Source organism: Pimephales promelas, chromosome 25 (genome assembly GCF_988280905.1).
Source record: "Pimephales promelas chromosome 25, fPimPro1.hap1.1, whole genome shotgun sequence".
Taxonomy (NCBI): domain Eukaryota; kingdom Metazoa; phylum Chordata; class Actinopteri; order Cypriniformes; family Leuciscidae; genus Pimephales; species Pimephales promelas.
In genome coordinates, this window is record NC_142793.1 from 24,724,142 (window position 1) to 24,747,508 (window position 23,367).

At 36.5% G+C, this 23,367-nt stretch overlaps 1 long non-coding RNA gene across 2 annotated transcripts; it reads left to right on the forward strand.

Moving 5' to 3' along the window:
• Nucleotides 1–2,502: 2,502 nt before the first annotated feature.
• On the forward strand, nucleotides 2,503–22,439 carry LOC120460329 (uncharacterized). Of its 2 annotated transcripts, XR_016150623.1 has the most exons (5): nucleotides 2,785–3,105; nucleotides 6,211–6,247; nucleotides 15,519–15,573; nucleotides 17,121–20,300; nucleotides 21,875–22,411. It is a non-coding gene; the product is annotated as an uncharacterized LOC120460329 (long non-coding RNA). The 2 variants fall into 2 exon arrangements; XR_016150622.1 differs by having other exon boundaries at nucleotides 2,503–3,105; nucleotides 15,519–20,300; nucleotides 21,875–22,439.
• The last annotated feature ends 928 nt before the right edge of the window (nucleotides 22,440–23,367 follow it).

Below are 23,367 nucleotides of genomic sequence, written 5' to 3' on the forward strand. Positions count from 1 at the left end.
AAGGCATCAGACACACGACAGTTGCCAATCTACGAGATGGAGGCGGCCGCCATTTTGTGCTGAACGTGACCTCAGAGAGGTGAAGTGTGTTGTATCGACGTTAGCATCGTGTTTTCAACAGTCCATGTTCAAGCATCACGGCATTTATTAAAACTCACCGTATAATCAGGAATCCAAGTGTGTTTAGCATGTAGCATCTATCACACACTTTCTCTTGCACCGGTTTCCTCTGCTAGCATTGCATTGCAATGATTGTGAATGAATGCACAATTGAGATTAGGTGTGATGCATCTCCGTTTTGTCACGGCGTCGAGCCGTGTTTAGACATAAAGGCGGTGTTGCTACTAAACAGAGTTTTCCTGCTTTATAACAAAATAAAAGTCCTGCTTTCTCAGTCTTTAGGGATGCAATCTGCAATCTGAAGCTAGAAACGAGGCCACTGATTGGTCAGAAGCCGTGGCGAGATGTGACGTGGGAGGAAAACGACGAACTTAACGGCGTAAAACGTCCGTTTTTTTTTTTGCACGAGCGCATTAACTCTGCGTCGGCCCGGTTGGGGTGTTAGTGTGCGAGGACGGACGCGAGCCAGCGCCGAAGGGAATGCATCGGCCATGTTAGATCAGTCAGAAACACGCTGGTTAAGACAGAAGCCCCACCTTCTGAAGTGGCACAATCTTCCCTCAGTCCCCAGAGAAACTGCAGAGAGAAGTGTTGAGTAAGTCCACACGAGATTTTCGCAGTTTCTCTCTTCCTCCACTCTCATTAGTCGAGCCGCGAGAGAGAGAGAGAGAGAGAGCTGCAGTCGAGAGGGAAAAAAAGTTTGCACAGCGAGTCCGACCCTCGAGGGGTTTCATGCGCGAGCACAAGTGCAAACAGAACGGGTTTTTTTTGTTTTTTTTTGCTCTGTCCGTTTCCTTTTAATTTATTAGAATAGCGCCTGCCACAATTTCAGACTCTGGGAAGAAAAGAGCGACACGTCTCTAACGGTGGGTGTGTGTTTGAATGATGTTTGTGCAGTTTTCTTTCCCAGACTCGCTCGGCCACCGCAAGCAAGGGAGGGGTTTCAGCAAACGGGGCAGATGGAGGGATGAACGAGCAGAAGGGAGAGAGAGAGAGAGAGAGAGAAAGGGCACATGAGGAGAGAAGCGTTGTGGGGGGGGCGGAGTCTGTTCGTTTTCCCGCTTTCTCATTGGCTGGAAGGTCAGAGTTGTTGTCTAAACCCAGAGCGGAGATTCTGATTGGTTGAATGCGGGTGTTTCGTCAAGTACAGGCACTTGTATGATCTTTTTTTTTTCTAAAACTATGAAAATGCATTTTTATAACTATGATTATCTAAACTTTGGCCGTTCATTAATTATTCATTGTGGTGTAATTTTCACATTTTGTCCCTGATGAGTTTGATTTCAGGTTAGTTTACTTGAAAAACCTCAAGATAAATATAATTTGCTGGCAGAATATTTATACTGGGCGTCATTTCCACCACAGAACGAATGGCCGTTTCGAGATGTGGTGGGAATGACAATGTGTGGTCAGTTAGCTGACGTTTTATCCTGGTCGAGCTTGTTATCCTGGTTGAAGGAAAAAAATGTACTCGCCATGTCCACACGACTCATGCACTAATATTTTTTTTTTTTAATAAATATTATAAAACAAATTTTTTAATTTTTTTTTTTTTTTCTCCCAAGGTTTTTTCTCCATCCAATCTGATGGAGTTTTGGTTCCTTGCCACTGTCGCCTTGCTTTTGGCTTGCTCAGTTGGGGTTATTTAGTGTTTAGCAATATTATTGATCTGCTGCTTTGATTCAATCTGTATTGTGAAAAGCGCTATATAAAAAAATGTGACTTGACTTGACTTGACTTAATATCCCAAGTCGTCTGAAGCTTTATTTGAGGAATGCACCAAAGTTGAAACTGTTATCCAATGAAAAACTTTGCAACGTCCAAAATTCAAAATGGATGCACAGCGTGTCATTCTGGCATCCGTTGCGTTTGGAAGATCTATACTTGGTGTTCGACGTTAAAGTGAAACACCAAATGAATGTTTGTGGGAGAGATGAGCTAAATAAATAGCCAGCTGGTTTTTATGTTCAGAAAAGTTTCAAACAGTTTTACGCTGTTCTGCTGCATTTCTACTCTCTTTCTTTCTTTCTTTCTGCTGGGATTATCCGTGTGTGTGTGTGTGTGTGGGGGAAAACACACTGAGTCTGCGCGCTGGGGGAGGAGTATCTATGTCACACTCCCTCTCTCTCTCTCTCTCTCTCTCTCTCCGTCTTTCTTCTGCTCTGGACTTGCTGTTTTTCCGCCCTCCCACTTCTCTCTCTCTCTCTCTCTCTGAAGTGCAAGGCCATGTGGGACGTCTGATGAGGAGTTTCACCCCTCTACGTCTCCAGTTTCATATCTCTTTCCCTCTCCCCCGTTCATTGGCTTCCCGTACGGGTTCCTCGAGCCCCGCTGTCTCAAGGTGGAGACCCGCTGGAAAGAGAGTGCAAGAGGGAAAAAAAGAGAGAAAAGAAACCTTTTTTTTTTTTTTTGCCACGAGGGCCTCCTGACTAAAGCGTCCTCCACAAACCTGCTCCCGCTTTTCCAGCGCTTTCCCATGCACCTGATTGAAGATATTGCTTCACAGGCTCCTGTTTTCTCACATTTCTTTTCCGATTTCAGCGAGCGGGCGAATCCAGGTGCCAGTCGACATGGGACAGGTGCCAGTCGCCCTCGGAAGGTGTCCGAAAACGTCGGGAGTGTAAGGAAAACGCCATGGTTGCGAAGGGGAGGATCGTGGGGGGGCGTTTATTCGACACTCCTCGGGCCTCCGCGCTCCGCGACCATTTGCATGCGACAGACACGCTAATTGTGTGTTTGCTAACACGCAGCATTCAGCGAGACGCGCTCCGGTCCGCAGACGGGGTTCACACACACCTCCCAGACGCCCCGGAGGCCTCCTATTGTTCCAGAGGCCCAGACGAGCCCATCCAGAGCCTGTCGAGGGGACCGGGAACGGGACGGCTCGAGGAATAGCAGCCCTTTTCTCTCTGCAGCAAAACAGCCGAAGAAAAAGAGGCCTGAGGAAAGCACTGCCTCCGGACGCTGACGTCCTCGCAGATGTGTGTAAGTCACAGCAGTGTGTGTGTGTGTTAGAGTGTGCATGCTTTTTTTTTTTTTCTCCGATGCATTGCACAGATTGCTAAAACGTGCATTTCCGACGGATTAAAAACACACGGATCACTCAATGTAATCCAAAATATATTTCAGATTACATTTGACCTCATGTGGTGTACTAATGCTGATACTTTTTTAGCCATGTTGAGATGGAGAAACTTTTCTTGTCTTATTAAATATAACACCGCGAAAGAGGAATTTGTTCATATTTATATTTGGGTCAAAGTGTTGTTTTCGGTGGCGAGAGGCCTGGCTGGCTTCACTCTTTGTATCTGGCCTCTGTTGAGTCTTTGATCAACTGTGATTTTTTTATTTATTTAGTGCATGCAATATTTTATGTATTTATTTCTTAATTGCCATTTTTATGCGTCGATTTATTTATTTATTTATTTTTGAGAAATTAGAATTTTTGAGAACTTACGAAATACACGTGGTTCGCTCTATTAAGGTCATTTTTGTTTGCATAATGCATTTAAAAATCAACAATATTATGATATAATCGTGATAGTTATGCTGTAACGCATTCATGATTCATTTCATAGCTAGTGTTGCTTAGGAGATTAAAAAATATATATTTAATAATAATATAATTCATACATACATGTGGTTAGGGTTTTTATTAATTAAATACAATTTTATGAATATATTCCCAAAATAAGAGCCATATTTATTTAATGTTGTAAGAATTCCGGACTGTGTTTTCTGTAAAGGCTTGATAATTATCAGTCTTTAGGACAAGAAATGTGATGTTTTGTTGTGATGCATGTGGTGTAGATTTATGATTCCAGTCAAATACTGTGGTGTGTGTGTGTCTTTACCTGTTGTTGAATTTGCTGACTTTGCGACTTGAGAACTGCCAGATCAAGAACAGGGACTTAATTGTAAAATGTGTGTTAACGCCAAGAACACACACACACACGGCTAGAAGTACTTAAAATACACATTTATTAAAGTAAAAACTTATCAATAAATGGAATTTTGGGAAAGTTCTAAATATTTGCATCTCGATTGCTCACCCTCGGGCACACACTTATTTACACACACATTTATCATGGAAAGAGTTTAGCAAACAACTTTAAATTTAATTTTGGGATATTTCTAAATATTATAAAACTCGATTGGCCTCCCTCGTGGGCACACACACACAGTGTCTGCAATGAGGGGGTCTCATTCCTCAGTAGTTTGGGTTTCAGTGTGTGTGTGTGAAGTTCAAGTCCACCATTTTGATGCAGTGTGTGAAGCGAGCTCTATCGATACTTCTCGTCAATATGGATAAAAAATGCCTGACGAGATTAAACAGACCACAGACTACATTTTTTATGATTTCTACTGAATTTTAAGACACATAATTTTCTATTAAGCAAGTTTGTTTACTAAACACACACGCTTTTTACGCTTAAATGTGATTTATTTTTTTATAATTTATCATTTATTTTGTGCACATTGTTGAACACAGAAGTACTAGCTTATATCAGTGTTTACACACACTTTTACTTACTTTTTCGTTTGGACAAAAGAGATCCATAGATTAAGTAAATTATGTATTTTTTTATATCTAAAAATGCTAAAGTTTCGTTTAAGGGTTAGAGTTCGTCTATTTGAATTATAATGAACTCTATTTCAAATCTATCATTTTATGCTAAAATATATGCGTGTTTTGCATTATCTTGTGCATGTGTGTACTCGCTTGTAAATTAAATATTCAATGTTTATCTCCAACCTAACTTGCAAACAAACAAAGATCAGAATTGCAGATATTATAACATACATAAACTTTTTAGTGTTGGAGGAGTGTATTAGTGTGTGTATTGAAGCCAGTTTAGTCGGAAAATAACTTTAATATTCCACGTTTTTTATGATACATTTATTCTCACTCATTTCATTTTTGGTTTAATCCGTGTTAGTATTTTTACATTCGTGGTTGTCTTTGGTTCTGCTGTTTTGCATGTAATGTGTTTTGGACATTAATACGTTTATTAATATATATAATATGCTATTTTAAACATGCATTAGCCGCAACGAATTATATTGCATTTGTTTCTCTTCTCCAAAGCACGAACTTTCCCCACAAACTCAGGATCATTTGTGTTTGCTGACAGATTTATTGCTTTTTGTAAATTTTATTGCACGATTGTCATTGTCTAAATAGATTTACGCATCTTTCCGTGTTTTTGCAATATGCACTGAATGTTTTGAGGAAAAGTGAGACAAAAAAAGAGTGCATGTGCATAACTTATTACTAATATACTCATTTACTGTGTCATGAAAAGGTATGTAAAATAACTATCAATGGCTTTAAAGGTCACAATAATATTTGAATTTGTGTTTAAAAATACATTATCTTTCTTTAAACACCACACTGTGCATTTGGGCATAATAAAGCATGTCAAAAAAATGTATTTTATGCATAAAAAACATGCAAAATCATATTTTTCATATTAATCACATTCATATTAAAAGTGTGCATGTGGATTCTTTGGATTATACAAATCTTTGGGTGGGTGGGGGGGTATATTACTTGTTTAATGTTATGGAAACTTATAGATTGCATGTTTAGTTGTTCATAAATTCAGAGCATGTGCTTTATTGAGAAACACATCAGAAATCGTTTGGCAAATAACGTTATGCCCGTTTTATTTGCAGAATTGCTCACTTGAAAATTCGCAGGACGTCTCTTTGAATGACATATTCGCATTTTATCTCTTTATTCACATTGATTGAAGCATGCTATATTTTTTCACGCATGCTAATTTATGCATCAGCTATGCATTTTGCATATGCATTTTCATGCATCAGCTAATTTAATAATCACTAATTACTGTTGATCTTTAATCAATAATTCACTGAATAAATCTCTGCTGCATTGATCAATTAAGCATTTTTACGAGCAGCATGAATATCATTTTTAAAAAATAGATGTTGTGCTTTAAAATGCATCTCACATGGATAAAATAAAGTGAAATATCACAAATAAACTGAAATATTATAGCAAACAAATTAATTTTAAGTCATTTTGCAAAATTATAATTATACTGTGTTGTTTTTTTTCCATAGGCAGAGGGGAAGTTTGAAATGTACTAATCGAGATCAGGTCAGTACAAACATTATTATCTTTTATTAGCTACTTAAATGTAGTAATCATACAAATCTTTAATTTTTCAAATAAAAGAAATGCCCACACATTTAACAACTAGCCTAGTTACTTCATGGGATGGTCTCTCCTTAAACTTCAGCAGGTGTTACACTCAAATGCATTGATTATTTTATCTATTTATTAATATATATGACTGTTTTTCAGACAGTAAGATGAATATAATGGGCTTTTGAGGTAAACTCGTTTCATGGTTTTGCACCTGACAGTGGCGCCCCCTAGAGTCCGGCCCCGACACAAAATCAATCACAATAATCACAACCACATGGCAAAATTTATTGTAATAGAGTTCAATTATCACTATTTGGGACTAGTTTTCTAAACAAAGTTGCAATTCTGATCACCTGACGTCTGTCGTCTGTGTTTATAGTTTTCAGCATTCCTTTAGGTATCGGTAGAAATACATCACGTCATCATCTCGACGATAATTACGACATGGCATGAACGCAGATTATTCCAGAGATGAGAGTGTGTGTTACAGAAGCTCGTGTGTCTGTTAATGATTTAACTTTAATTTAGTTTTAAAGCCCTATTGAAAGTGACATGAGTTGGTTGTTTGTAATAAACACACGTCATAAGTGAGCATTAAAATGGCCAGTCGTTGCAGTTTCTGCAATTTGGCTCTATTTATTCATTTAGTGTTTTCGTCGGACACCATCCGTATGGAAGATTGGTGAGCAAACGCGTCAAAACACACGAGGAGAAGCATATAAATGGGGTCGTATAGGATGTTCAACATTTACAGTTGGTGATTTTATTGCCTGAATCCAGAAAGTCAGTGTTTTTCTCGCAACATCCGCGGTTTTTGACACACAATGTGATTTAATTGCAGTCTGAATCCACATCTCTGAGAATAGATCACTTTTTTTTCACTCATTTTTGCATTTTAAAGATCTAGCCTATAGACTTTTATTACTGAAATGCTGGAAGAACAGTATTTTATATCACCAGCTCAAAGGATAAAGAGAGGAAAAGCATGTAAACATTTGAAATGGGCCGTAATTATACCAGCAATTATGTATAATGTATAAACGGCATTAAAAAAATACACCAAGCAGCTTTATGTTTACCTCATGTAAATAAGAGGCTGTTTTCACTTATTTCAAGTGACATCCATCATTGTGAGATCAAAGAAAACCATTTGAGCTATATAGCGCATCTATATAAGTCAGAAGTCATGAATTTCTCGGATACTCTTTACAATAAGGTTCGTTAGTTAACATGATGAACTAAGAATGAACAAAACTTCCACAGCATTTAATAATCTTAGTTAAAGGAGTAGTTCACCTTTAAAAAAACTTTTGCTGATAATTTACTCACCCCCATGTCATCCAAGATGTCCACGTCTTTCTTTCTTCAGTCGAAAAGAAATTAAGGTTTTTGATGAAAACATTCCAGGATTTTCTCCATATAATGGACTTCAATGGGGTCCAAACGGTTCAAGGTCCAAATGAGAGTTTCAGTGCAGCTTCGAAGGGCTTTAAACGACACCAGACGATGAATAAGAGCCTTGATATTCGTGACTCTAACTCGTTCATCAAAATGAACGAATCTTTTTTCGAGTCATGACTCGAAGGGTCCTAGATAAGACCCTTATTCATCGTCTGGTGTCGTTTAAAGCTGCACTGAAACTCTCATTTGGACCTTGAACCGTTCTCACTAATCCTTCTCTCGAACCCTGGTGTAACAAGCGGACCGAGAGCCTCGTTTTCAGGGATCTCGAACCACTTCCAAATCAACTCTCGACTGAAGTTCACACTAGTTCGGTTCGCTTGGTTCGAACCAAGAAAGAAAAACATTTCGTCCTGCTCTGCTTAGCGTTCACATTGGCATTTTAGCACCGAACCTAAAGGCATAGGGATATATTCCCAACCGGGGTGTGTGCACTATCACAGTCAAGAAATCAACTGGCGAGTCACGAAACGAATGTTTCCCGAAACCTTAGTCGCACGTCGGTTAATCATGTCACACACGTGCTGGAGTAATAACTACTTTTAACGAATCTGTTGAGATCGAATTAAAGCTAGATGTTTAGCTATAAAATATGGACTTTACTTTTTTCTCAGTTATTTTTCATCGTAAATACTAGGGCTGGGTAATAATAAATATCGATTTCTCGATATTAATCGATTCTCATTTTTACGAACCGATATTGATTCTTAAATCTCAAGAATCGATTAGTCATCCTGTTTCATTTGAATGAATGGATCATTGTATCGCGGCTGCGCGCATCCAAAAAATCACAATAATCTTTGTCCTTTGTTACTATTGATATGAAACAAAGTCTCAATTTTCAAATTACGTCCATTTTCTTTAGAAATTCAAAAACATAAATCGCGTTTTGGCGCTGTGGCGTGAGATCGCTCTGGAGAAGCAGCAGCGCTGATCTCTCTTCCGGCTTAATAATACCAGTCACAGCGCTAAATAAACATGAAAGTGTGTTAAAGATAGAGTACAACTTATCCAAATCCGTATCATGTCACATTGATTCGCTCAATCAGCGTTTCAACCGTGGAAAGACGTCAGTTAAACAGCTTGTAATCAATGTATCGTCATATTTACCTCAGAAAACCCACATAAACTCGTTAGTCAGCTAGAAAAGATAACTCTAGAGAGGAGCATTTTGCTAAATATATACACCATATTACATATGCATTATAATCTTAATATTCTTCAATATTTAATTGAATAAATCTGGCAAGTTTTTATGACAGCCACCATTTAAATGTTTATATTTCATATAATCTTCTTATTATAAAAATAAATAAAAGTGTAATTTAAGTGTTTGTATAGTTACAAAACAGTTCATTATTACCTTCATATTAGGCTAATGAAGCCTATAGGCTACAACTAGACTCCCATAGTTTACAGCATTAGTTAAGAGATTTAATTTCCTTGAGAAAAATGGCCATTTATTGTAACTGATATCCAAAATAATCGATATTGAATCGAATTGTAATCGAAATCGAATCGAATTGCGAAATTTGTCACAATACCCAGCCCTAGTAAATACCATCATATATGGGCTACACATGCACACAACCAGCTCATTCAGTTCAGTTCAGTCACAAAATATATGTTGCATATTTGTTTTGTATCTTTAGGTTTGGTGTTAACGCGAAGTGAACCAGGACTAAATGTATCATTTTCTCTTTTGAGAACCGAACTACAAGCGAGCCACATGTCGTTTGAGTCCTCAACTTTCCTTCCCACAAGTCACGACAAAGCCACGGGTGTGTTTCAGTGACGTTTTCCTTTATTATAAAGTCTTTTCTTCCTCCTGAGTGGAGAGACGGGCCTGGTTGAGCTTGTTCAAAGGCAGCTGAATGATTTACCACTGACTTTTCCACGTTTCCAAGAAATGGGGGAAAGAAAATCCATTTGTTTTTGCATAATATTTGTTTTCCAATTGCAATGCTTACTGCAGAAAGAATTCAGGCTTGCATGGTTACTTGGTACGATACGATATAAATTACTAAGAAACGGCTAGTAACACATTAAATTAAACATGAAATTTTGAAATAGATCTTTAATTTAGTTAAATCTATTATAGTTGTTTTCTTTTTTTAACAGTGCAGTCGTCAATAAATCGATGAATCCGTAGCTAAATTTCTGACTCGTTCATTTTGAGTAGAAGAAGACTGCATGTAAATAAGCTCCTTCACAGCATCCGTCGCCCTGTCCTGGGATCCCAGCCATAAACGTATTTTCCCAGCGTTGGCAAGCATCGCTGTGACCTTTCTCACCACCTTTACCAGCTCAAATCCCACCTAGCTTGGCTAGTTATAGCAATGTTGGGGAATATCGACCATATTCACCTGAAGATTTGTTGCAACGGGTCAAAATTGAATTGTTGAGAGAGAGAAAAAAAACACTAACACTTCAATAAGTCTCATTTGTTATCATTAGTTAATGCATTAGTTTTATTTTTACAGCCTTCGTCGTATGTTAGTTCACAGTGCATTCAATTTTGATTTTAAAAATCTAGAAATTAACATTAAGATTAATAAATGCTCATTGTTAGTTCATGTTAACAAGTGAATCCTTATTATAAAGTATGTATAAATCAGTGTAAGTCACATTTTATTATAATGGTATATAAAATGAAACATTTACAAACATTATAAACACTATAGATGTGCATTTTGTGCAGATTTGATGTCAATTGCATAATATAAGCCTCTGTTTGATGATAAAAACATGACTTATATGGTGAAAGTATTGATGTTAATTATATTTGGACATGAAAAAAAAAAATAATGTTGCCCTGGAAAGTCGGAAAGTTTAAAATCAAATATTCAAGCAAGCCTGAATTCAATCACACATTTTAAGACAAATAGTATGCAAAAAATGTATTTTCAAGATTTTAAGAAGTTTTCATTTTAGTGAATCAGTTTGTTCACATGATCCATGCAAATCAGTTATATTTGTGAATCAATTCGACGATTTGAGTCACAACATTAAAAAAAGCAAAGTATTTAGCTAAACACTAGCTAACCCAGTATTTTATCCCAAATTAAGTGCAAATTTGTTTATGAATCATGAAAACGTTCGGATAGGTGTTTAACCTCACAGTACGTGTATATATGCTGCTCGTGAACGATTTCTGGTGTCTTTACATTATGAACTTTCTATTCACTCCAAGTGCAAATCTCTGATGTAGAGACTGTTTAGCACAGTCAATGAAATGGAAATGTTGTTTTCAGATAGATATATATATATACACTCTAAAAAATGCTGGGTTATTTCAACACAAATTTGGGTCAAATATGGACAAACCCAAATTTTTTCCAATTTTGGGTTAAAACAACAGAGCATTGTTTATATATTGTATATATTTATATACACATTGTGAATGGATGAATCCCAGGCTATTGTTGTTATGCTTTTATATTTGACTATAGATATAAAAATGCAGATTTTCCCAAAAGCACTTTACTTGCCCCATTCACACTAAGAACGAAAACTATAAACATATCTATATTAGCGGACAATATCGTTCTGTTTATTATAAGCGCACTGCAGTTTTGTCGTCTGCCACTTTAAATGCTCAAGCTCTGGATTCTGATTGGCTATCAGTAAAAAAAAAAAAAAATCTGAAAGTGAGTCCAACGATTTCATTTCTCTGTGCCATTATTGTTATAGTTATGGTGTGGTTTTAAAAAAAATGATTTTTAGAAACTACATCTTTATCATAATGTTTGAACAGGCCTTTAATCTTAGAGCTTAAGGAGTAAAACGGGTTTATTCGCTACTAGTAAGCAATGCTAGTCTTACACAACAGGCCCAGGATTGTCTTTGTACCAGTCACTGCTGCTCCCCTGCTTGGCTTTGGCATAAAACCCCATCCATATTGCCATGTAAAAATGAATTATGAACCATATTGCATAACTGTACCCAATGCACACGAATTTCCATGCCACCTCCTGTAGGAGCACAGCACACAAACCTCTCCCACGAACATGTGTCTGCTTATATTTCCACTGCGCAGATGGCCACGCGGCATGGCATGCGAGCTCTCGCGGCGGGATACGCTCGGATATATGAGGGGAAACTTTGCAAGCGCACTGTAAGCAGAAATGGGTCGTTTTCTGATGGGACTGTTTAAACGGCTCCACAAAATTAGTAAAAGTATATCACAGTTATAGTTGACTCATTGACAGTGTAGGGGGAACGCATTACAAGTAACGAGAGTTATTACTTTTTTCAAGTAACTACTGAAGTAATGCGTTACTTTTAACGTTTACAACTGAATATCTGAGTTACTTTGTAATGCAAGTTACTTTGTGTTCCCATGTATTCCGCACACACCCTGAAGAGTAAAGCCGAAGCGCTTCGATCGCCCCCTGGTGGCCGGCTGCAATACAGCTCATAAACCCCGCCCTCTCCATGTCATCCAATGGGACGCGAGCCAAACTAAAAAATCCAATTACACTTCAAATAATATTTTTCTAAAAATGTTGTCTGTCATTTTTAGTTTGGAAACTTGTTTCCACCACAGAATGAAAAATAAAAAAACGGTAATTGCGACTTTTTTTACATCTTACCGTTTACATCTCACAATTCTGACTTTATTTCTGAGAGTTGCGTGATACAAAGTCGCAATTGTGTGCTATAAAGTCAGAATTGCAAGATATAAAGTCAGAATTGCGAGATATAAAGTCAGAATTGAGTGATATAAATTCAGAATTGCGAGAAATAAAGTAAGAATTGCGAGATATAAAGTCAGAATTGATTGATATAAAAGTCGAAATTGCGTGTTGTAAAGTCAGAATTGTGAGATAAAAAGTCTCGATTCTTTTTTTTCTCACAATTGCGACTTTATTTCTCAGAATCGCGACATTATATCTCGCAATTGTGACTTTATTTCTCAGAATTACGACTTTTTTTCTCATAATTGCGACTTTATATCTCGCAATTGCGACTTAATTTCTCACAATCGCGACTTCATTTCTCACAATCGCGACTTTATATCTCGCAATTGCGACTTTTATTTTTCACAAGTCTGACTTCTTATCTCGCAATCGTGAGATAAAAAGTCGCAATTATCTTTTTTTTATTCAGTGGCGGAAACAAGCTACCATATTTTAGGCATTTCTTATCAGGCAGGTGTATGTATGTTCAAGTGTTCGTTTTACCAGTTTGGTTTTAGTTAGTTATTTGATGCTATAAAAACGGGGTGTAACATCATGATTGACAAGGCAAACCTGCAATAATTAAATGTGTTAAATTACAGAAATCTCAATTTATTAAGTAATGTCTCTGCTGCTGACCTTCGATGATTAAAAATAAAATAATGTGTTATTTTACATTTAAAGAATTTTGAAAACACATTTGATTTAAAAGTCAAATAAAATAAATGAAAGAAGTAAAATTGCAAATAAAATATTTGTTTTTTAAATAAAACGTATATTAAAAATGCATGCAATTTCTTTAATGTAAAATAACACTTTATTTTATTTTTAATCATCGGAGGTCAGCAGCAGAGACATAATAAGGTGAGTAAAGTTATTATGGCACATTTGAAGACAAAATTACTTATTTTATTTGTCTCTGCTGCTGACCTTCGATGATTAAAAATAAAATAATGTGTTATTGTACACGAAAGAAATTGTATGCATTTTTAAAACACGTTTTATTTAAAAACAAATTTATTTCATTCGACGATTCACAAAATTTGAATAAAAGTGAGTGAGGAACACCAGGTCATGTTAATGTTGCATAATATCTCTCTGTGAACAAAACAGCCTATGCATTAAGATTTGCTATATTTAAGTTGCATTAACACCATGAGGGCGAGTAGGCGAGTGTAGTTCAGTGTGACCTGTCGCTTTAAGGCCTCTGGCGGGTACAGTACACGGCACTGTAAAGCCTCTGGTTGTCAGGTGCTGTTGGCGAAGGTTAACGCTGCGCTTTAATAACAGGATGCAGCTGTTCTCCTTCAGACTGACTCAGAGAGATGGACCATAAGTCTTTCCTGGCCTGTCACTAAATAGCTTTTTCACGTTGTATCGGTTACAGGGAACTAAGGAAACTCTGGCGTTAACAAGGCTAGCTTGGCCGGTGCAAAAACAGTTCAATTCAGGCTACGGATCCTGCGACAGGTCTGCTTTGGCCGAGAGCCTCTACTGGGCATTGTCTCGCAAATACGGTGAACGTTTGGGGAAATCATGAACAAATGACGTGGAAACAGTTGCTTGAATGATAGCGGGGAGGAAATCAGAGCGAGCCGGATTCCTTCAGCTATTGTTCCTCCGTGTGAATGTATTCGGGAACCCGATCCGGCTTTCATTGATTGATCATTGCTCCACATTCCTCGGCTCTTTGAAGTCTGCGGTCCGGTTCAAAGCCGCCCGCCGAAAACCTTCATTGTCTCATTGTCTTGCGTGTGTCGTAATCCTCTGCATAAGCTTCTGTGTAAAGAGGTTATCTAGTTGTGTTACCAATGCCTGATGCTAAAAATGAGATATTTTTGTAAAGAAAATGCTCATAATGAGATTAAATGGATTATTCAGGCACATCATTTGAGGCGATAAAGTCACATGACCTGTTTGATGTGCATTTTGGTAAATGTGTTTCCATCAAAGCTTAGAAAGACAAGAAGAAACCGTCATAAAAGTTTCAATTAAAACGGTATTATAGCACATTTAGAAAATTGTATTTGAAAACAAAATTACTTATTTTATTTCTTTGTAATCCAGCAGTTTATTTATGCAATACCCCAAAATTTTATTAAAATTGAGTAGATGGAATTATTTTACTTTGGATAAAATAATTTATGTAATCTTACAATAAATAAATAAATAAACATACGTTTTTAATGCACATCTTAAAAACAAAGTTTTTTATTTAATTACTTTTAACATTTATGCAGTACCCCGATATTTTAATAAAAATAAGTGGATAGACTTGTATAATATTTGTAATATATATATATATATATATATATATATATATATATATATATATATATATATATATATATATATATATATACGCTTTTAATGCATTTAAAAAAAACATTTTATTTAATTAATATTTCATGTTTATTTAATTTGTTTCTAATCCAGCATTTTTATGCAATACCCCAATATTTTAATAAAAATAAGTGGATAGACTTGTATAATATTTGTAACAATATATATATATATATATATATATATACGCTTTTAATGCACATTTAAAAAAACACAAACATTTTATTAAATTAATTTTGCATTTTTATTTAATTTTTCTAATCCAGCATTTTTTATGCAATACCCTGACTTTTTTTTTTTTTTTTTTATAAAAATAAGGTTATAGACTTGAGTAATATATGGAATTTTAAAAATATATAATATATTTTTTTTAACTAAATGCGTAGAAGGACACATGAATATTGTTATTATTATTGTTTTATATGTGACTATGAATGAATGAAAAAGCATATGCATTAAGATTTCCAATGAATAACATTTTTTCAAACAGTTTTAAACTCAAAAGTCTCATTACGTCAGCTTTGTATGAGTTTACATGGAGAGCAAGTGGAAACCTGAACATCTGAACGTTACTCTCAGATGTGTCTCCTGAGAAATCTCACATGCGTCTCCTGTAGATCCTCCAGATCTTAGTAATGTCTCGATCTGTGCTCGCATTTCAATATGAACTCCAACATTTCTCATCAAATGATTCGCTTGATCGACTCATTTGTGCCTGTTTGCTCTGTTCTCAGGGGTTTTAGGAGAAACATCCGAGATGAAGTCTCCATCGGATCCGAATGCGCATTGGTACGTGCATGGTGACATATGAATATATACATATGAATGGAATTAATTTGAATTGTCCTGTTGTTGAAGTCTAGCCTCAAACTCTCATGACGTGCAACTTTTGAAGGAACATTTCTATTGTTATTTTCATAAACTTGCGCCAGCATGCGACGCATTTTCCGGCCGCATTACATGGGGTGTCTTGCATTTCTTACGTCCACTGCCATTCACAAGTCGTACCATTTTTAAATCTCCTGGCTGCATTGATTTGATTAAAAATACAGTAAAGTACAGTAAAACTGTAAAATATTATTACAGTTTAAAATAAGTGTTTTCTATATGAATATATTTTACAATGTAATTTATTCCTGTGATCAAAGCTGTATTTTCAGCATCATTACTCCAGTCTTTAATGTCACATGACCCGTCAGAAATCACTCTAATATACTATGATTACTATCAATGTTTTCTGTGGAAACTATAATTGTTTTTTTCAGGACTCTTTGATGAATATAAAGTTCAAAAGAACAGCATTCATTCAAACATCTTTTCTAACATCATGAAAATCATTGACTGTCACTTTAGATTATTTGATTGCATGTTTGAGATGCACGCCTGTATGAATGTGAGTCGCTCTGTGTTTGCTCATACTCTTTTACCTTCTCGCTGCGTTCGTTCTCCATGCACTCTCAGCCAGGGGTCGTGCAGGGGTCGCGCAGGGGTCACGGTGTCGACTGTCCCCCACAGCCAGTCTCACGCCCGTCCAGTCCGGCACTTCTGTAACAGGAGCTGTCGGCATATAAAAATAGCGGCTTCAGGCCTTTGCCCTGTGAACCCGGGGACGACGGAGCCTCTCCTGCCCTATTTAGCATCTGCTGAGCAAACTCAGCTGTCTGGATACCTCCCGTGGCCCCTCGGGGCCGCCATCCTGATTAGCCATTATGGAAACCCATGAGGAAATCGGTTTGCAATAGAAGCATTTTCTTTTCTTTTTTTTGGTCTCAATCAAAAATTTATTCATAAATGCATTTTTTTTATATTTATGTTTTCAATTTCTGATTCTGTTTTTGTTGGGCTTAAAGTGAAGGTCAAGGCTGTGTAACTCATCAAATCAATGTCACTGTGGTATAACAAACATGTGTACCAAGAAAAAAAAGTAAAATTTAAATAATTGTATATTAAAATAAATCATATTCATTATTATGTAATATAAATGATAAATTATTTATAATATTAATTTAAAAAATTCAAATAAATAGGTTAAATAATTATTTGATCACATATTTTTATTTTTTTACTCTACTCTAATTTTAAACTTAAGATATCGTATTTAAATCAGGGCTGGCAAATGGATTAATTGCGATTATATAATTGCAGGGTTATTTTAACCCAACATCTGGGTTTGTCCATATTTGATGCAAATTTGGGTTAAAACAACCCAGCATTTTTTAGTGTGTGTGTGTATATATATATATATATATATATATATATATATATATATATATATTATAAACACAAACTCTTATGTTAGATTTGAAAGCACTAATTTCAATCTAAATATTTCGTAGGATTTTGTTGAAGTTTATCGAGACCTGGCTGAAGCGGGGAGAAGGCATGTTGGGATTGGAAAATGACCCGAACTGAACTCAAACTGGGGTTGCCCACATAAAGCTGTGCCACACGTGACGTGTGTATCGCCAACCAACCCAAGACCCAAATCTGACCTATTCCTGAAGAGAAGGCATAAAACCAGCAGATAATGAGGAAGACTCGTTTCTTTTCATTACAGATGCAGAAGGATGAAGACGGCAGTAATCAGACTGAAATGAGTTTAAAACTCTTCCCGAACAGGTGCCAGTTCAAATGCACACACACTCGCCTTCATTCACTGATGCTTTTGTGTTTTTTAGTCTGTGTTTACCCTTCAATTGGTAAATTTGTAAAATTGGTCAATTTAAACACTAGGTTCTGCATTCACTTCTTTTCGGTTAATATTTTGAATTACATTTTATTTTTATATTTTCTGTTTTCACTTTAATTTTGGTAAAATTTCACAAATGCGACTATTTTTCTCATAATTGTGAGTTTATTTCATAATTGTGATATTTAAACTGGTAATTCTGACTTTTTTCTTTATAATTGCGAGTTTGTCGCACAATTCAGACTTTATTTTATCCCTTTTTCCAGTTTATAACTCGCAGTTCGAAAAAAGTCAGAATTGTGAGACAAGTTTGTAATTGTACAAAAATATCTGAATTATGCGATAAAAATTTGAATTGCAATTCCCATTTTATTTTTGTCTTAAACAAGCGTACATAATTTAGTTTATTTTTATTTATACTTACATTTTTGTAACGTTAAATCAGTATGTTTTTAGTTTTAGTGAACGATAATAAGCCTGCTTCTGATGTATTGTAAGTGTGTTTCAGACGGGCTCCAGCGCTGACGTCTCTCCAGCGTATCCCACTGTCCTTTGGGGTGAGGTAGTAGGTTGTATAGTTTTAGGGTGACACCCTTCCTGTTAGATAACTATACAACTTACTGTCTTTCCTGAAGAGGCTGTAATATCACCGTCATCTTCCTCTTTAAACTCTGCGACCAAACCTGGACCGGATCACGACTGGACAGGACTGGGTTTGGATGGATGAAGTCTCTGGAATGGACTACATCCATCAACCCAATATCAAAACTGATGTGCATGCTGGTTAAAAGATGAATTGATTTGATGGTTTTAAATTATCTATGTAAAAGGTCGTAACATGGCCTCTTGAACAAGTCTTGATGTGTTTCAGGCTCTACTAGAGCAGGTTTTCCTGCTTAAATGTTGATTATTTTCCTCATATTCTCCATTGTTGCGGCTCCTCTCTTCCCAGTCTGTCAGTAACGCTCTGTTTACTTCCTGTCTCTATGAAGCCCCTCCTTCTGAAAAGCACACTGTGCTCTGATTGGACGGCTGGGTCGAGGGCTTCAAGTGTGTTTGGGAAATGTCCCGCCCCTTTCCATAACCACCAGTTTAACACACTACTAACTATCTCAACCAGGCCCCGCCCCTTTATTCTCTGTATTAATTATTATAACGAGGAATATTGTGCCGTGTTCGTTCTTTAAAGAGACTCAAGACTACAATGAGTTCAGAAACACAGACACTGATATAGAGAAGAGCTCCCAAACGGCAACATTACAATGTAAAAAAGCACAACAGGTCCTCTTTAAGAAACATTTCAAATCGCAATGATTGATTTTCCGCACGGCTTTTCTTACGAGGGAAGTTTTCAAAGCTGTGCTTTGCAAAAAAACAAGATTTTTCATTAATATTATGCAAGTCAGTATTTGAGCACCTCGCGGCCTGAGGATGTTTTTATTTTCCAATACAATCTGTGCCGTGAAGTTCATTATTTTACAGGATCCTCGAATGACCCTGCGCTTGACAGTCACTCCTGATGTTCGTACAGGGTGAGGTAGTAGGTTGTGTGGTTTCAGGGTAGTGATTTTGCCCCATCAGGAGATAACTATACAACCTACTGCCTTCCCTGAAGGGCAGCGATACGCCAGCAGGAGGCGCTGAATCTCACGCCATCATCAGGACACACAGGTACATGCAAACGATCAAGTTAAAGTCTCGCTGTATCAATCATTTTATCACTTAAAACTCATCTTTAATCACCAAAATGACATATTTAAACGTTTTTTCCTTTAAAAAAAATTATTCAATTCTTAAAATATCGTGAATGTAACTAGACACCCTCGCCTCATTTAGTATACGTACTTCTCTGAATATGCAAATGAGCCCCGCCTCCACTCAATCCCTCCACTGGTTGACGATCACACTTACAAGGTCGTTAGTGACGTCAGAAACACCATTTCCGTGTTTTTGAGACTGTCTTTGGTTCACTGCAGTTTTAAGCAGATACTCGACTTATGAATTTACACATGATTTGTCTTAAAGCGTATTAAAAACACCACATAGACGTAATAAACAACATTAAAAATTAGATTTTCACCAGAGGAAGACTTTAACATCATAAATATGAATCACCCAGTGAAAAAATCTGAAACTATTTATGTTCTATGCTTGCATACTTCCTAAACACTAACACAAGAAATGTTTAACAGAAAAACTAAAGCCTGTTGGCTATTTTAAAAATGCATGAGCCGTAACGTCGAAGTCATCTTGATGTTTTGGAAGGCTGTGGCTTAAACTTTTTACAAGATAAATTTGATGAGAATATATCTGCAATAACTTTTATGTGGTGTATCAGTTTCTATTCCACATCTGTCTACAAATAAACCTGCAATAAAACAGACTTTTAAAAAATACGTTTCTTGTTGTGTCTTTTAGTGAGTTTGAAATTGGAAATGGTAATAAACTGATTAAATATGTTTGCACACACTTTGTAAAGCTACTCGCTTAATCATTATTCCCAGACTGTAGAACTTAAACTGAATTCAATATCAGGAGATTATTTTAAATCAGTAGCCTTTAGTTGTTTAGTCTGATAGATTTGATTTAGTTTCCTTCTGGAGCGTCAGTACATGTTTGAACCTTTCTTAATTGTGTGAGTCCCGAAATTGTCCTCAATGTGAAAAGTTGGATCTCAAAATCATACAGATCTCAACATACAAAAGATGCTGGAAAACTGAAGAATTTCCCGGACCTGGAGGATTTTTCTGAAGATCATTGGGCAGTTTAACTCCAGAACAACCATCACAAAACTAAAAACATCGTGGATCATCCGGGTAAAAACAGGGTAGGCCTACATAAACTTTAATTTATCGTTTTTTTTTTTTAATCCAGCAATTTTTTTTGTCTTGTGGACTATGTATCATATTTTATGTAAAATACCTTATTCAGGACAGTACTAAATAAAAATGCATTTTGTATGATCCCTCTTATTTTGTTAAAATAATGAACATTTAACAGATTCTACAAGGTGAATGTAGCGACGTAAGATGACAAAATTTACGCTAGTAAACACTTTTAGTGTAATAATTATACATAGCCTAACTGCATATAGCGAATAACTTTTTTCATGCTAGTAGATTATTAGGTGGTCATTTATATAGGCCTAACGTTACCTGCATTTCATTATTTATTGGATAAATGAATCACCTTAAAGCTGGAAACTGTTGACAGACTTCAACAAGATCATCCTCTGGACCACACCGGGCTGAAACACAGCCAGAACCTCACATGAACATTGATGTACATATTAGACAAAAGAAAAACATGATATAAAGCTCTGCTACTGACCATGATTTCGCGTTAAATAGCAGTGTCATGATGTCAACAATTCGCTGATTCACAGGCCGCGAGGAGCAATTTGAGATTCGTTCCCTGACATTTGGTGGAAAAAGCAAGAAAACTGTTTTAATAAAATGACACCCTTTATACTAACAATATATACACAAATATTTATTAAGAATGTAAGCAATATTTCTGCAAAATGGCGCTGAATCATACGAAAAACTGCTGAGCTAACTAATGTTTACTGTCAATCAACGCATCATCATCACTTTATAACAGAGTCATGGCTCCATCTATCGGTCACTCTGCTGCACTGCAGACACACATGCGATTATTATTATCATTTTCCAGAACTGCCCGTGTACAATTGGATCACTGGTCTTTTTCTAAAAATACACATGCATGCAATGATACACTTTTAAGGTTTATTTAATCATGCTAACTAATAATTTCGTGTATTTGTATAGTGTATTATTTTATGATACATTGTTTATCTTGTTTTTTTTACATATATATATATATATATATATATACCAATATAGTATATTGGTAAAAAAAACAACAACAACATATATCATAAAATAATATACTATAAAAATACATGAAATTATTGATTAATAATCGTGATTAATGAATTAGACAGCACTAATATATAGCCAGGGCCGGATTAAGAGTTCAGAGGCCCTTGGGCACAATGTCTTGTAGGCCCCCTCTGAAGCAAGCCAAATGTATATTTTGTCCAAGGACATTTTAAGAATTACAAACTATAATTCCAATATTATCAAGTTTTTGTAATATCTGTTGAGTAAGTGAACACAATATAAGAACACTGACTTAAGGTAAATTTGAATAAATAGCTGGTTGGAAAAATGTGTTTTAGATATGATACATTTATAAAATGTATAAATGACGATATTAATTTAAAACAACAATATCAAATGTTAATGAATGTGCTAACATTGTTTTAGTTTGTATGCCATGGTCACGACCAAATAAGTGTTGCATTATAACACAGAAGAAAAAAACCACTCATCAGAAGATCTTTTGTTAGGAAACATTGTGATTGATTTTCCACAGGTTTGGGGAGAGATCCCAGCTGTGCTCTGCAGAAATCAACACTTTCACCATCCGTTATGCAAGTCCCATTATTTCAGGATCCTGCAATCTCATTGTCCGGCATGTTTGTTGTTCCATTTTAAACAAGAGTCTCTGCCACGACTATTCTCTGATGGTTCATCAAACACACTTTCTAAGCTCATTATTTTGCAACATCAAAAAATGTTCACTGTTTGGGGACATGCTGTGCATGAGATCGAAATGCATCCATTTGTCCTATGCTAAAACACTTGCACTTGCACGTCTTGGGTTCATCTTATTCTGGGTTGCGTTTTGATAAGGGTCAGAAACTATACATTTTCTTGAGACACATTTTTACTGAGTGAGAATAATGTTAAAGTGTGACATTATAAAGGCAAGGAGGGGTTCAGAGGAACTCCAAGTAAGGCCGTGTGTCTACCAAAGTGTTTTTTCACACTCCTGGCGAATTCCTCCAATTGTTTTCAATGGGAGATATCAGAGAATGTCTAATTGAAGAGAATGGGCTTTATGCACAGCTTCACTACTTCCTGAATTTCAGCCAGCTCCTTGTTTCCTGTCTGTCATTATTGGACACATTGATTAATTCAGGTGTGCTTGACCTCAGTAGTCACAGCAACAATAATCAGAAACACCTGAATTGATCAATTTTGCCCAATAATGGCAGACAGGAAACAAGGAGCTGGCTGAAGTTCAGGAAGTAGTGCAGCTGTGCATAAAGCCCATTGGCACTGGCTGGTTACTTCCGGGTTCGGGACTGGCTGCAGTAACGCATCTCTGTCCATGCGGGGGCGCTCGCGGTCGAGTGCAGAATGAATGGGAGTCAATGGGGTTTCACCCCCAGAAATCCACTTTTCTCAGAATGTAATTTTTTGTCAAGTAATTTGAACGTTGCATTCAAAAGGGAGGGCTAAGATAATACACTCAGCTGAAAATTGCATTTTTAAGTTCACTTATCCGTTCAAAAATGTGATGACGTCACACAATAGCAGAATGCTAGCGTGTTCCAGCCAACAGCCTAACCTGTAAGAAATCAAAAGGACATAAGTACTCGTTCATTCGACTTTTGGCCTATAATCTATAGCCTATTGAACTTGCAGAATCAACAATAAAATCTATTTTGATTTAATGAGAAGCAGGTGAAAGAGACACATTTAGCCGTTTAGGCCCATAGACTCCCATTCATTCTCACCTCCAGTTGAATTCTAATGGAACTGCAACCAAGGTGATGCACAATGGGGCTAATAGGAAGTGCCAAGGCTCTCCGTTAGACGGGCTCTGGAGATATGAGCATTCACTTCCGCTAAAATTAATCAGGGAATTTTATTACATCACAGTGGACTTCAGCATCTTCTGTCCAATCAAATGATCTCTAGAATCTAAAGCTCCGCCCACTTTGCTGTAAACACCACCTGGCCGATGCGACCTTTGACATGTCATGGAGCAACATGGGTTGGAAATGTGTGTTGGGTTGC